Genomic DNA, 15,904 nt, shown 5'->3' with positions numbered 1-15,904 from the left:
TTACCAGGTTCCCAAATGACCAAAAAACTGAAAAGAAAAGTTGGGAAATGAGATGTCCACGAGGAGCTTTATAAGGCTCCAACATGTTCCTAGGAATCTATAATTCCAAAAGCATGTCCAGAACCGGGTGTATTCTCAGGAATGAACCAAGAAAATCTTAATCTTTCTTTCTGGCTGACATTGAGGCTCTGTGCAAGAAGCAAATGAAAGCTGAGGTGAAGCTATAAACTGTCTTCTGGAATGAGGAAAGTACATGGCTAAACACACAGAGCCCCTCAACAAAGACCAGGAGACATATAGGTTCAAGGCATTTTTTTTAAATATAATTTTTAGCCAGTAACTAAGCTAATCAAACATATACTTCAGTGGTTACATACAAGAAAGAGCACACATTTTGCAAAATTAGATCAGGAAGGTCACTAGAAAATAAGACAAAACAATACAAAAAAACAGTAACAACAACAGACCTTAAGGAGGCTGACAGGGGACTCTGTTTTCCAGAACTGTCACATTATATTATTTTTAAATGTTGATTTTACATCAAAATTATGAGACATGCAGACAAACATAAAATTATGGTCCATAATGACAGTAATAAAAGTTGTCATTAAAAACTTAAAATATTAAGGTGAGGGCACCTTAATTTTTGTGGGAGAGACCCTTCTCCCCACCACAATTCTGAGTCCATTTAATTCTAGCGGGCCTGATCCCTTCTGCTCCAGGGGGAAGACCATGACCCTGGCCTGCCAATCAGAGCATTTCATGTCCTTGGCCTCAGTGATTTGTTCAGGGATAGGCACATGATCCAAGTCAAGCCAATTAAGAAGTTTATTTTCTTGGAGCAGCTAAGTTTAGAGGATTCTGGGGCTACTAAAGGTGAGACAAGGGATTGTCTGAGATTGTGAAGCTAATGGAGATGAAAAAACAACAGATCCTTGGCCATTGTTTGGACACCTGGATCCAGCTGAGCCTGAAGTTGATGCTTCTGTCTTTTTCAGTTACATGAGCTTTTTTCCTCCCCTTAGGCTAGTTTTAATTGGGGTTCTGACACTTGGAAATAATAAAATTTCTTGGAAAAATATGCTTACTGAAACTTTAGCACAAGCATCAGTAGGTTGTCAGAATGAAATGTGTTATGCAGGTTATGATACACTCAAAATCCATGAGACTTTAAAAATACACCAAATTGACCTCTAAATTTGTAAAATAAAGCAGTGAAATGTTACCTAGAGAAACTCTGAACAAATAAATAGTTCTCTGGTGACAGCAGACTTCAGGCTACAAATTTCAAATATCAGTTTAAAGATACAGGAAGAATATTCCAAACTTTTAAAAGGAAACTTTCCAATTGAATAAACAGTAAATTTTATATGTATCTTTTGTGTATATTATATATTAATGCCTACTATATTTACCAGATATATCTCAATGTAATTATATTACTATATATACAAATCATATAAATATATAAACATATTTAGAACCACATAATTTCAGCTTTTTCAAAAAGATGTAATGAAAATACTGTTCAAAAGAGCAGATATTAGACTTAATAGGTAGCTTAAATCAACTCTTATAAATACATTAAAAATTTTTTAAACCATGTATAAAATATTAAAGGAACATATGAGAATGATGGTGCATTAAACTAGAGAATATCAATAAAAAGAAAGAAATCATAAACATTAAACAGACATTCCAGAGGTAAAAAGCATAATAAATGAATTAATTCACCACAGTAGCACAATGACAGATTTGAACAGATAGAAGAAAGAATCAGTGAAAATGAAGACAAGCCAGTGAAAATGATCTAGTTCTAGAAACAGAAAGAGACACAATGGAAAAAAAAATGAACAAGCCTAAGGGATCTTTGAGACATCATTAAGCATAGCAACATAAGCATTTTACAAGGCTCATCCTGAGAGAAAAGAAAGTCTCAGAAAGACTATTTGAAGATACAATGGTCAAACGCTTCCTAAACTGATTAGAAAATATTAATCTAAACATCCAAAAAGAAGGATAAACTCAGAGAAATCCAAAAAGAGACACATGGTAAGAACATTGGGAAAAATATCAAAGACAATCTTGAAATATCAAAGACAATCTTGAATCTTCCAGTTCAATTCTTCCCTTTGGAAGAACAGCAAAAGAACAAGGTCTTATCACATACAAGTGAACCCCAATAAGATTTACAGCTAACATCTCATCAGAAACAATAAAGGAAATGAGTTGGTGCATTAGTCATGGTTCTCCAGAGAGATAGAATCAACAAAATGTGTGTATTTATTTATTATAAAGAATTGACTCACGTGACAATGGATGCTGAGAAATTTAAAATCTGCAGTGTGGGCCAACAAACTTGAGACCAGGAGAGCTGATGGTGCAGTGCCAGACTGAAGGCTAACAGGCAGACACCTAGGAGAGATGATGATGTGGACTAAGTCTGAAGGCATTCTGCTGGAGAATTTTTCTCGTGCTGCAGGAGGCCACTCTTTTTGTCCTATTAATACCTTCAGTTGATTTGAAGACGCTTACCCACATCATGGAGGGCATTCTTCTTTACCCAAAGTCCACTGACTTAAATGTTAATCTTATATAAAAACACCCTCCAAATTTATACATAAATTTAACCATTGCAATGGTTAACCTTGTCAATTTGGCGTATCTTTAAACCATACTTATTTCCAAATAAAGACAATAACAAGGTTATACTTCTATTTTACATGGTACAAGTATCCTGCATATGACAAAAAATGCACCATCCCTCTCTTCAGGAGAATGCAAAATACATGAATGACGTTCACTCTTATCCTTTCCATCCATAACTGAAATACTATGATATAAAATTAACAGTACTTAAACACTACAATATAAAGTGCATACATCTTTGTTATATGGTAAGGGAATAAGAGAGGGAAGAAAACAAAGATATATGCTTTAACATATTAATAATAAAATAAAAAGTAATATTCATGACAATTACAGAACTTGATTCTGTCATTGGTCACATAGTCACAGCTGGTATTCTTAACTACCGATTCCAACTAACCATTCTGCATTCTCCTTGACTTCATCAAGCACCTTTGCTGGTCATGGTTCTTTACCTGGTAGTGTAACCCAAATATTCAATCCTGAATGGTCTGGGCCACTAATGGTCCTACCTGAAATGACCTTAATCACAGAGCATGGTAATAGTAAGATACCCTAATATGTCTGTGTTCCACATATACTTTACTTTTCCTCCACTGTAGAAAAACAGTCCAATTTCTCCTTCGTAATCAGGATAAATTATCCTAGCCAACAGAGTAACTCCCTCTTTGCCTGTTCATTCAAAGACATGAGGAATCCAAAAGAGCTGAGTGGCCATCTGAATGTCCAGTTCAATTCTTCCCTTTGGATCCAAGACCTCTAGGCCCACAAAGCATAGAATTGTGGGAAAAGTAGGCAAAAGTTTCACTAAACACGAGGGATAATAGTGAGTGGTACTACTATTTCCACCTCTTGATTCCTGGACCCATGCACCCTGGTTACTGGAAAATAGCACTGTATATTAAAAACTAAAATATACAGTGCTATTTTATATACAGTGCTTCCTAGAACCTTGACTCAGTCTACCAAGTATTGCCACCTAGCTAATGCTATAACTGAGGCTTCAAAAGGCAATTCTACAGTTCTGTTTTTCAAATGTTTGTTCATTTCTTTTGAGGATGGATGGGACAAAGAGAGAGGGAGAGAGAATCCCAAGCATGATCCATGCTGTCAGTGAGGCTGACATGGGGCTTAATACCATGAGCAGTGAGATCATGACCTGAGCTAAAACCAAGAGTCTAATGCTTAGCCAACTGAGTCACCTCAGTGTCCTAGGCAATTTCACTATTCTAACATGCTAGCTGCTTCAGGATAGTGGGTAACATGGTAAGAACAGTGAATGTTATGAGCATGAGCGCATTTCTACACTTCATTTTCTGTAAAGTTGGTCGTTTGATCAGAAGCAATGGAGTAAAATGCCATGACAGTGGTAAGACATTCTATAAGCCTATGAATGACAGTTTGGGCAGAAACACTGCATGCAGAAAAGGCAACTCTGAACCTAGAGTAAGTGTTTATTCCAGTAAGAATAAAACATTACCACTTCACTGATAGAAGTGGTTCAGTGTAACTAACCTGCTACCAGATAGCTGGATGACTACCCTGGGAAATGGTAACATACTGGGGACTTGGTGTTGGTCTTTACCTCTGGCAGACAGAGCACTCAGCACTGGCCATAGCTAGGTCAACCTTGGTGAGTATAAACCCATGCATAACTTATATCCCTGTCACCATAGCCACTTTGTTCATGAGCCCACTGAGTAAGACAGGAGTAACTACAGAAAGAAGCTGAGCTGTCTTCATAGAAGTCAACCTATGCACTTGATTATTAAAACCTTCCTCTACTGAGGTCAGTCACCCTTTTGTAGGCATTGACAGGGGATATAAATATCTTCATGATTTTGCCTGTTCAGAGAGGCCTATCCACATTCCTCTTCCCCAGACTTCTTTGTCACAATTGTTCTCAGTTTATTTCTTCTAAGTCCCTAACAGTTCAGCCAAACCATTGGCTACAGTCCATGCATGAGTATATAATTGCACATCTGGCCATTTTTTCTTCAAAGCAAACTAAACAAACAAGTGCACTGCTCAAATTTCTGTCCACTAAGATGGTTTATTCCCATCGTCCTTCAGGGATATTCCAGAACAGGGTTATAGAGTTACAGCTGTCCACTTTCTAATGGTGCCTGCATATTATGCAGAATCATTTGTAAACCAGGCCTAAGTGTTTCTTTCCTCTTTTGGCCTCATATATACTTCCTATGAGGCCATAAGTGCAGGCTTAGAGAGAGAAGGTAGCATGGCAGATGTGAGAACTTGTACATTTAGGCCACTTCTTCTTATACCTTACTTATGCCTTCAAGGCCTGCTCAGGACCCATCTCATAAATAGCACTTCCATTTGATGATGGATTTCTGCTGTGCAAACCCAACTTTATATTACTCCCATCAAGTGAGTAGTTACCTATGGAGGAGGGCCTTTCTCCAACATTCTAAAGGCCTACTGTGATTCACCTATAGGGGACTGCCAAAAACTCCAAAGAGCATCCCTACCTGCCACTGATACTTCAAGCACCACTGAATCTGATGAGTCATATGTCCCAAGGGGAAGAGCATGGCAGCCTGTATCTATTGCAGACCCTTCTTCTTTTTCTGGGCCTCAATTTCAGACACTTGGTAAATGGCCAGCGTAACACATTCAGATGAAAAATATGTTGCTTCTAACCTCCAAAGGGACCAATTAGGTATTGTGTTTGTTTTTTGATTGTAGCAGCGTCCAGTTTCAACATCTTATCTTCTACCTTAAAAGAGTATGCCAATATGGTATGTATCACTGGACCCCTAGAAATTTCACTATGGTAGAAGGCTCCTGAATTTTTGCCAGATTTATTTCCTAACCTCCTGGCACATAAATGTCTTATCAGTAAGTCTAGAGTAATTGCTACTATTTTTTCATTAGGTTCAATCAGCATAATGTCATCAGTGTAATAGACCAGTGTGATACCTTGTGGAATAGAAAGAAAATCACAATCTCTGCAAACTAAACTATAACATAGTCTGGAGAGTTGATATACTCCTGAGGTAGGACAGTGAAAGTATATTACTGGCCTTGTAAGCTGAAACCTAAATGGTTCCAGTAAAAAAAAAAAAAAAAAAAAAAAAAAAAAGCTTCTGGTGAAAAAAAAAAGCACTTGCCAAATCAATAGTTGCATACCAGGTATCAGGGGAAGTATTAATATGTTAAAGCTATGAAACCACATCTGGTTCAGCAGCTGCAGTTGAAGTTACCGCATGATTAATCTCACAATAATCCAATGTTATTCTCCAAGATCCATCTGTTTTCTGCACAGGAAAAAATAGGCAGGTGGAACAGAGATGTGGTGAGAATCACCATCTTTATGTCCTTCAAATGGTGGCACTAATCTTTGCAATCCCTCCATGAATACAGCATTGGTTTTGGTTTATTGTTTTTCTAGACAGAGGCAGTTTTAGTGGATTCCACTTGGCCTTTCCTGCCATATTACTCTTATTCCACAGGTTAGTCAGCCAGTTTGTGGATTATACCAGATGCTGATATATCTCCACTCTAATTATGTATTTCAGAACCAGGGATATTAGGGACCCATGAGCCCACTGTGAGATGGATCTAAACTAACATTCCATTGATCACCTAACTTCTATAAGCCCCTCTTCTGAGTGAACAATAGTGATGTTTGTGTCTCCTGGAATTAGTGTCAGTTCAGAGCCAGTATCCAGTAGTCCTCAAAAGGTTTGATTATTTCCTTTCCCCCCAGTACACAGTTAACCTGGTCTTAAATTCCTTTTGGAAAGGCTGGGACAAGGATTAACAGAAAACTTTAGGCAGTGCACCCAAGGTCCTTTCTCAAGGGAACCCAGGATTCCTTCATTCAAGGGACTCTGGGATCTGTAAACTAGTTCAAGTCTAGGAATTGATTGATGGTTCCATCACTGCTGTTTTTACAATAAAAACTAGAGTTTTATTCATTCAATCTAGAACTTGTCTGCTTATATAAATCAGGTAAGAGTTTAGTAGGCTTTATATCTATTTCATTTCTAGCAACATCATGGTCAAGTAACCAATCCCCTAGATCTGCATGGGTCTGACTACACTGATTGCTGCTTTGACTCTGCCATCCATTACTGTAACCATGCATTGAATACCACCACTTGGACCCTGTCACCCCAGGAACCAATTACTCCCATTGCATTTAGGTTTCCCAGATCAGTAACCACAGTTCCCACTATAAGGTTTATCCTTCAGAAAAAAAGCAATCATAGGACTCTTCAAGGATCTGGGGCTTCCCTTACAAAACTGTTTTACATTCATGGTGAAAGGTATATCTTCTTGTTTCTGTCAGTTGGGTGAGTAGGTCTTAAATGATAAATCCATTCTAACACTCTAATATCCTTAAGCCTTTGAATCACTTCTACCATGAACCACAGCAGATCTGGCATTTCTAGCTCATGCAGTCTAGGCCAACTTTCAGCCCTTGTTTAACAAGCCAAGCAAACCATTCCTGAGGCAAGGTAGGATTAGCCTCCTCATGTAAGGATGAAAAGGCTGCTTCTATTGGCAAAGATTCTTCAGAATTCAGGGACTTAATGCCCTCAGCTTCATTCAAGGTCTTTCTACATGTGCTGATTCTACACAGGATCACATTCCTTCCTGAATGAATGCCCTCACTTAAATGCTAGACATGCTGTCAGGCTAAGAATTCAATGCACATTGTAGATCAACCACTTACAAGGTAAGCTTCGGGGCTTGGTTTTAGCAATCTTAGCCCTGTGGCTATAGGAGAATTTTCTGGTACAGATGTAGAAGCTTTCAAGTCATTTATACAGCACTTGAGTGAGGAATTTTAATCCCTGAGCTCATCCTTTTCTTTCTCCGTTTTGTCTGGTGATATCAGTACCATCTACCCAATTCAGCTAAAATGGCAGTTTGACACAAATGTTTGAAAGTATCATATACATGGTCACTCATATCCTTGACAAATGTTTCATTAAGAGTATTCAATGGTGATATTTTATGTATCGCTATTGCCTATCACACCCTGGATATACTCTACAACTAGGAACAGAGATATCAGTGTCTTTAATCAGATTAGACTCCAGTTCCAGGAACTCTAGAACTAATTCAGAAAATTCATCCTTAGTTAAGATTTTGTTCCTCTAGTATTACTCTTAGTACCAAAATCTGTATTAGTTAGGATTATTCAGAGAAACAGAATAGAATGTGTGTATGTGTGTATCTCATATACATATATGAACAGATTTATTATAAGAAATGACTCACATGGTTATGGAGGCTAGGAAGTCTAAAATCTGTGGTATGGGCTGGAAGTCTCAAGACTCAGGAGAGCTGATGGTACAGATGAAGTTTGAAGGCAGTCTGCTGGAGAATTTTTCTTGTGCTTGAGGAGACTGGTCTTTTTCTTCTATTCAAACTTGGAACTGATTAGATAAAAGCCATACACATTATGAAGGGCAATCTGTTTTCCTCAAAGTTCACTGATGTAAAGGTTATTCTCATTCAAACATCTTCCAAATTGACACATAATGTTAATCAACATAGATGGCATATTCAAATTACTGGAGGAAAAAAAGTCAGACAATGGTCTTATGTAAAGCAAAACTGTCTTTCAAAAATAAAGGCAAAGATATTTGCAGATAAACTAAACTGAGGGAATTTATTGTCTGTAAGCTTTCCCTACAACAGACACCAAAAGGAGTTCTTGAAGCTAAACTATAAGGACATTACATAGTAATTCAAATCCACACAAATATAGAGCATCAATGAAAATAATTACATAAGTAAATATAAAAGACAATATAAATGCATTCTTGTAAGTCTTGTCTGTTTTAAAAGAAAACTGCATAAAGCAATAATTACAAAATAGCATTCATGGGCTTATAATCTAGAAAGATGTAATTTGTATGATAACTACACAAAGGAGGAGGGAGGGAATGGAGGTATATTAGAGCAAATTTTTTGTACACTATTGAAATTAAGTGGTATTTATCTAAACTAGGTGGTTTTAAATTAAGATATTAATTTTAATACCCCAGGCAACCACTAAGACAATAACTCCAAAAGAGTTAAATAAGCAGCAGAAATAGAAGCATATAAGAAAATATTTAACCCAAAAGAACGCAGACTTGGGGGAATAGAGAAACGAAAAATTGACATATATATTATGCAAAACAAAGATCAAAATGGCAGAAATAAATCCCATCATTAATTATACCAAACATACATAAACAGTTAAATCACATACTGGTAAATATTTTACATTCACTAATATTCCTAACAATCATTACAGCTACTTATAAACCATAGGTTATTTATATCTCCAGTGCACAAAGATTTAAATTGATTCAGGATCTTGTCCAAGGTTACACAGACATAGGTTATAGTTTGTCCACTCTTAACCAAGGAGTGAGTGTACCTACAATAAGATTTTGATTCCAGCTTTCTACCCATGATGGACCAAACATTGCAATTCACAATATTACTTGATTCATTAGGTACAAAGTCTATTTGCTTAAACTATTATTTCTTTTTAACTGAGAACAGTCATATGCAGGGATGAAACAAATGAAAGTCTATTTTTGTTAACAAACAAAAAATAAACAGAAAATGCTAACAATAATAGATTCCCATTCTACTTTTGTTTCTTTTAAAACTTTTAATTTTTTGACATTGATAGTGGTATGACAACCCTATTTCCAACATTACCATTTAACCACATTAAAAATGAGAATTGATAGGTGGTGGTGAGGAGTAGATATACAGAACAGAAAACAAAAAGGAGGGAATTTCTTTGTGTTTCAGATGATACTTGTTAAACCCAACCTACTATTTAATCTAAATGTCACTTAGCAGCTCTATGTCTCTCTGTCGAAAGGTAGTCTGTGGGTTGTGGTGACCACTTAATATCAAATGGCGTTATATTAGAGAGTAAAAGTGGATATTGTTGGCATATGGGTACAAATTACAGACATAAGCCATGACTGTTCCAGGCAAATTAGAACACATGTTTCCTCCTACTTACCTGTGGGCCAGTTATATTTTTCCCTTCACTGGAAGTCATAACTTACCTTTCAAGGCAGAAGACTTACATTGATCATTATTACACACTATGCAGAAATATGTGAATTCAAAATGGATGATCACCTACACTGAAAGCTTAAACTACAAAAGTTCTAGAAGACTGCATGCAAAACCATCATGGCCCTGGAATAATCAAAGATTTCAAAGTGGTTCACTTTGTATCCCAAATTCTATAAGTCTAAGGCACAAAACATTCTTTCTCTTTTCCTTTCAGTGATTTTTCTTACTCTTCAGTCTGAACAACAAAAATGATCCATTCAAATGATTTTTATTAGGACAAAAATCTGCTTTAATGCAACTTTTAATTTGTGCCTGGAGTAGTAGCTTTAAAAACATTGCCTTACTTGATACTCAATGTCCCTAAAATTACCACTTTCACAGGTCAACACTTCTTTCACTGGAAAGCTGGCATCTTCCCGGCACTGATGACTACTGAAGGCTATTGCAGATTCTGTCAGCTACCAACATCTCGGTCAATATCCTGTGTTTTCCTTCCATTGTCCACGCCGTCCAGGCACCATATACCACATGGATGCTCCTCTGTGGAAACTGTGAGCACTGTCTTATAACCTTGAGGGTTATAGCTGCCTGCCTCCCTTCATTAGCCAGGATTACCAAAACATAACAGCCTTGCTCTGGAAAGCATCTTTAAAACACTCCACTGTGTTGTACTTACAATCTCTCTCCCTTTATTGGTGTGTGTGTACACATACGTATACACAAAAATACACTGTAAGTAAAATATCTTTTTCATTCCCTTGGGTGGAATAAATTTCTTTCAACATAACTTGCTTTGATCAGCCTTACAATAAACAGAAATACAAATAACTTACTTTTCACTTATTGTCACCGTGAGGTAATGGAATTGTGAGATTGTAACTGACCTAATGGAGGATAGGCAGGAACGGGGGAGGATGAGGAGAATAGGGAGGACAGGGAAGACAAGGAGGATTCCGATGTTAACAGAGAGTAAGCAGAATCCTATGGAATCAAGAAAGATCTATTTCAAGGTATAGCCATGTAATATAGACTGTTTTAAACAGTATAATGGAAACATGCTAGATCTATTCATACTGTTAAGGAATGATCTCCAAAACACTGTTAAGTAAGACAAAGTATGCATACAAGTATGCATAATATGTGTGTTTTCAACATATATATATATATGTGTGTGTGTGTGTGTGTATGTATATATATATATATATATATATATATATATACATACACACACACATATATGTGTGTGTGTGTGTGTATTTCTGTAAGTACACACAAGAATTGTATCTGTAAACTCTAGAAGGTAGGGTTTTAGTGTGTTATGAAGGAAGTTTTGTTCTTTTTTTGTATTATTTTAAATTCTTACCATGTGCATGCATTGTTTTATAATTGATTTTGCTTCTTATAAATGGGTCTATTGTGCAATCACAAAATAATATGTTTTCTCAAAATAGGAAAAAAAAAACCCTTACTTTTATTCCCATCTGTAGCCTATGCTTATTTTAAGTAGCAAATCACTTGGTTATAGACATTAGCCACTGCCCCCCACATGTTCCTTGTCAGTTAAGAGTAAAATCTGAATTGAACATTTAATGACTACGATACTGTCACTGTTTGAAATGAGGCTAAGCAAAGCAAGTCAGCCAAAGAAAGACAAATACCATATGATTTCATTCACATGTGCAATTTAGGAAACAAACACGCAAAGGAAAAAATGACAAGAAACAGATTCTTAACTGTAGAGAACAAACTGATGGTTACCAGAGGGGAGGTGAGTGGGGGAATGGGTGAAGTAGGTGAAGGGGATTAAGAGCACACTTATCATAATGAGCACTGAGGACATGTATAGAATTTTTGAATCACTATATTGTAAACCTGAAATTAATATAACACTGTATGTTAACGATACTGGAATTAAAATTAAAAATTTAATTAAAAAAAATCTTCACAGTGGTTACCAACTACCAAGACCAAATTAGTCATGCAGTGATAGGTGCTAGTCATTTCAATAGCAGAGATGAAGAGCTAAGATAGTCCATGTCCGTTCACTTCATGTATATAAATGTGCCTTTGGACAGGAAAGATGATTCAATAAGATGAAATGTGGGAAAGAACCGCTGGAGAATAAGAAAACGTCTGCCAGGGAAACCTGAATAAATATGCCAGCAAACATTTATTTTACACTTTTCAGTTTTGTTCCATATGATGGCTGATTATTTTCATCTCTAAAACCACATACATTTTTTTTAGCAGAATAAACTTTGAACATAGTGAGATCAAAGTAGACTAGGGTAACCCACTTCCTCCTGAAATGGATATTAAGAATTCACTATATGCTTCATTAGATTCACTTAAGTTAATCATTATGATATAATCACAGGCATTGCCATTTAATCCATTCTTTTAAAAGAGCAAGCTCTTATTAGTACATTACTCCTGCTCTTCATGAATGAGCCTCTGCAAAGCTGTTAAATTACCATTTATGGGTTACTGACAGTGCTATTAAGGGACAAGTAAAAATATTGTTATATGTATTTTGCCCTGTAAATTGTCTGTGATCGGTACCAAATAATGCCCTTCAATTATTTAATTATTATCTTACATAGTACAATGAGTTATGTGGTAGACTGGTTTAATAGTTTCAGTTTTGAGTTTACCATGTGAAGAGAGAGTGGATTAATTAACATGATTCTATTCAAACAGATTTGATCTTACAGAACAAAAATGCATTTCATCATTTCTATAAGCCATTTCTTTTACACCTTATGAATTGTTTAAACGATACTCCATAGGGAAACCGTTGTGTAAAATATATAAAATATACTTTAAAAAAAGGTTTTATCAGTAAAATTTTTTTTGTAAAATATTTTATTGGGGAAAATGATTAAATGTGTAATAAACTGACAGTTATTTACAAATAATAGAAAAGATTCACTTTATTTCTCCATTGTCTGTAGTTATATTATCTTGGCACATACCTGCACAATTGATTTTTATCCCCTTTTCTATTGAATTATGGCTTCAAGGTTCAGTGCACTGATAGGAAAAGACACCGATATGCTCTGCTTTGAGATATATGGGGAAGTAGATTTCATGTCACTTGGTAAACAATAAAAAGTGAGATTCTTTTCTATAATAATTGGTACATATTTATATATAATTATATAACGTATGTGATGTTATATGTATTTTCTTTATATTGTACAAATAAATATAGGTTCAATACTTTATATTACCCTATTTTAATTTGAAATATTTTTATCAAATTTTATACACATAATAACTGGTCACAAGAAAACTAGATTTTATTCAAGAAATAAGGAAGGGGAAGCTGGTAAAATGTAGAGTTGTTAGCCCAAAACAATGGGTCTTCTGAATAATCTAATCCCTTTGAGACAGCATCTCAATACCATTTTACTTTTAGTAAGTGTTTTCTTGGTCCATTAGGTCGAATCCAATTTTCATGGTCCTGTGTTACAGAGAATTCTGTTCCCTCCACCTTCAAGGTTGTCTGGTTTTTATTTGATCCTACTCAGGGTTTAGTATAGCTATCTCTGGATAAAAATGGGCAACACTTTATGATCAACGCAGCAATTGATAAAAAGACAAGAAGTGTTAAGTTGCAATTTTACTACAAATGCATACATGTGTAAATTAGTAGAAATCTGGAAATTTGATTCAAAAAAATCACTTAACTGTGCTATATAAAAGTACATTTTTCTTAAGGACTCTTTTTTTGTGACATTTCATCAGAACTGGAGGCCAGATTTTTTGTTGAGCAACTCTTTTTTTAAGTGTTATTAATTTCTTGGAGGATGTTAAGGAGTTTTTTATGCTGTCTTTCCCAGTTATTTATTTAGCTATATTTGCTTTGATTTTATACCAGTATATTTGAATAGGAATCCTAGAGTTCTTTGTGAAATTATATTTAATATCTTCACTTTATGTGAACTCTTTCTGAAGCTGGCTTCATAATAATTCAGGCAAAATATTTTCATACTGCAAGAAAAAAAAACACATTTTGAATTTCTAGATTCTAGGAACCAAGAACTTGCCTATTTATTTCACGTCCATACACACTGTGTGTGTTTGTGTGTGTATGTGTGTGACAAGAACACTTAACATGACATCTAACCTCTTGACATATTTTTGAATGCACAATATAGCATTGTTAACTACAGGCACAATGTTGTGCAACAGATCTCTAGAACTTATTGATTTTATATAACTGAAACTATATATCCATTGAACAGCAGCTTCCCCAAGCTCTGGTAACCACCATTCTACTCTGAGTGTCTGAGTTTATCATTTTAGATACCTCATATAACCACGCAGAATTTGTCCTTCAGGAATTGGCTTGTTTCACTTAGCAAAATGTCCTCTAAGTTCATCCAGGCTGTCATGTATGAAAGGATTTCCTTTTTTTAAGGCTGGATAATATTCCATTGTATGTATCCACCACATTTTCTTTATTCATCTATCAATGGACATGTAGGTTGCTTCCATACCTTGGCTATTAAAATAATGCTGCAACGGACATGCAAAAACAGATGTCTCAGATTGGATCCTGATTTCAATTATTTTGGATATATATGGATGAATAACAGTCATCGTGTCTTTAAGAAATTTAATATATTTTAAGAGATAAAATACATACAAATGAAAATGGATCAGGTAATTTATGATTAATATCCAGACCATAAAAAACAAAATCAGTTCACAGGAAGAAGAAATAGGAGTTTGCATATCTAGGACTCTATTTAAATATATGTCAGAAAGAATTTTGGAAAAGGCCAAGATATCCATAATAATTAATTTTGTAAAATAAATAACAGGTTTTCTACAAAAGAAATCATGCTTCACAAATGTATTATTCTTACTATCCTGGGATGTAGTAAGAGTAAAATAAGTCATTCAGAGGAAAATATTAGGATATGTCATTTAACAGCGCTTTACCTAGAAGTATTAAGAAAAATTAAAACAAAATTCCCAATGGCTGTTTTTTTCATTAAAGATTCATTCATTCAATTTTTTTTTTATTGCCTACTACATTCTGGGCTCTCAGAGTTCAATATTTTTCCATCCTATGATTCCCCTCTAGTAATGGATAGCCAACCTCCACCGTGCCCTCAGGGATCCCAGCCTCCTGGAATTCATTTCTCTGTGTGATGCCCCAAAGCACTGTCCCAGTGCTGCTCTGCAAGACAAATAGGATGCCGCAGAAGTGATGATATGCTACTTAGATAAGTAGGTTATAAAACACTGTGGCTTCTGTCTTGAACCCATTCTCTCTCTTGGGTCAAATGCTCTGTTGGAAGACATAATGTGAGCAGTCATATGCAGAGACCCATGCGGCAAGGAACTGAGGCCTCTTGCCAACAGCCATGGAAGTAAGGTTGGAAGCGGACCCTCCAGACTCAGTCAAGCCTTCAGCTGATGGCAGAAGCAACAACTGATGCCTTGACTGCAGCCACGTGCTAGACTGAGACTGAACCAACCCACAGAGCTGTTGCCAGAACACTTGACACACAGAAAGTTTAAAATGATGATAAATGTTTGCTGTTTCGCTCAGCTAGGTTGGGGTAATTTTTTATGTAGCAAAAAATAAGTAATACGTGGGTACCTGGAAATGGCATGCTGTTGTAACAAAAACCGAAATGACAGTAGTGCTGTGGACTGGGAAGAGGGCCTTGCAGACAGTGTTTAGTTAAAGACGGAAGTGCCTTGAAGAAGCTGTTACTTGAACCCTCCTGGTCTTTGATAAGGCTGTGGGTGAGGGTTCCAAGTAAAGGGAGGTAATATTATTGTTAAGTGGAAGAAAGAGGAGCTTTGTTATGCAACAGAATGAAGTTTAGCAATGTTGTCTTCTGAAATTATGTGTTAAGTAGAAAAGTTACCTAATGAACTGGATGATATAATTGCTAAGACTCCCAACCAAAGTGTTTAACACCTGGTTTCTTTTTGCTGTTTGCAGCAAAATAAGAGAAGACAGATAAACTAAAGGAATGGCTAATAAGGAAAAAAGAGCCATGACGTGATAGTTTTTTAAAAAGTCTCAGTTTCGGGGCGCCTGGGTGGCTCAGTTGGTTAAGCGTCCGACTTCGGCTCAGGTCACGATCTCGCGGTCCGTGAGTTCGAGCCCCGCGTCGGGCTCTGTGCTGACTGCTCAGAGTCTGGAGCCTGT

The 15,904-nt window shown here is 36.1% G+C and overlaps 1 long non-coding RNA gene across 1 annotated transcript in view; it reads left to right on the top strand.

The window, feature by feature from the left end:
* The window catches only part of LOC125172292 (uncharacterized), a 74,430-nt gene that overhangs the window by 15,443 nt on the left and 43,083 nt on the right, over positions 1-15,904 (top strand). The window contains exon 2 of the long non-coding RNA XR_007154675.1: positions 10,105-10,274. This is a non-coding gene — a long non-coding RNA (uncharacterized LOC125172292). The remainder of the gene's footprint in view (positions 1-10,104; positions 10,275-15,904) is intronic.

This window comes from Prionailurus viverrinus, chromosome A1, assembly GCF_022837055.1.
Source record: "Prionailurus viverrinus isolate Anna chromosome A1, UM_Priviv_1.0, whole genome shotgun sequence".
In the NCBI taxonomy this organism is placed as follows: domain Eukaryota; kingdom Metazoa; phylum Chordata; class Mammalia; order Carnivora; family Felidae; genus Prionailurus; species Prionailurus viverrinus.
Note: the sequence above shows the minus strand (reverse complement) of the source record. Positions and strands in the feature narration are given on the sequence as shown.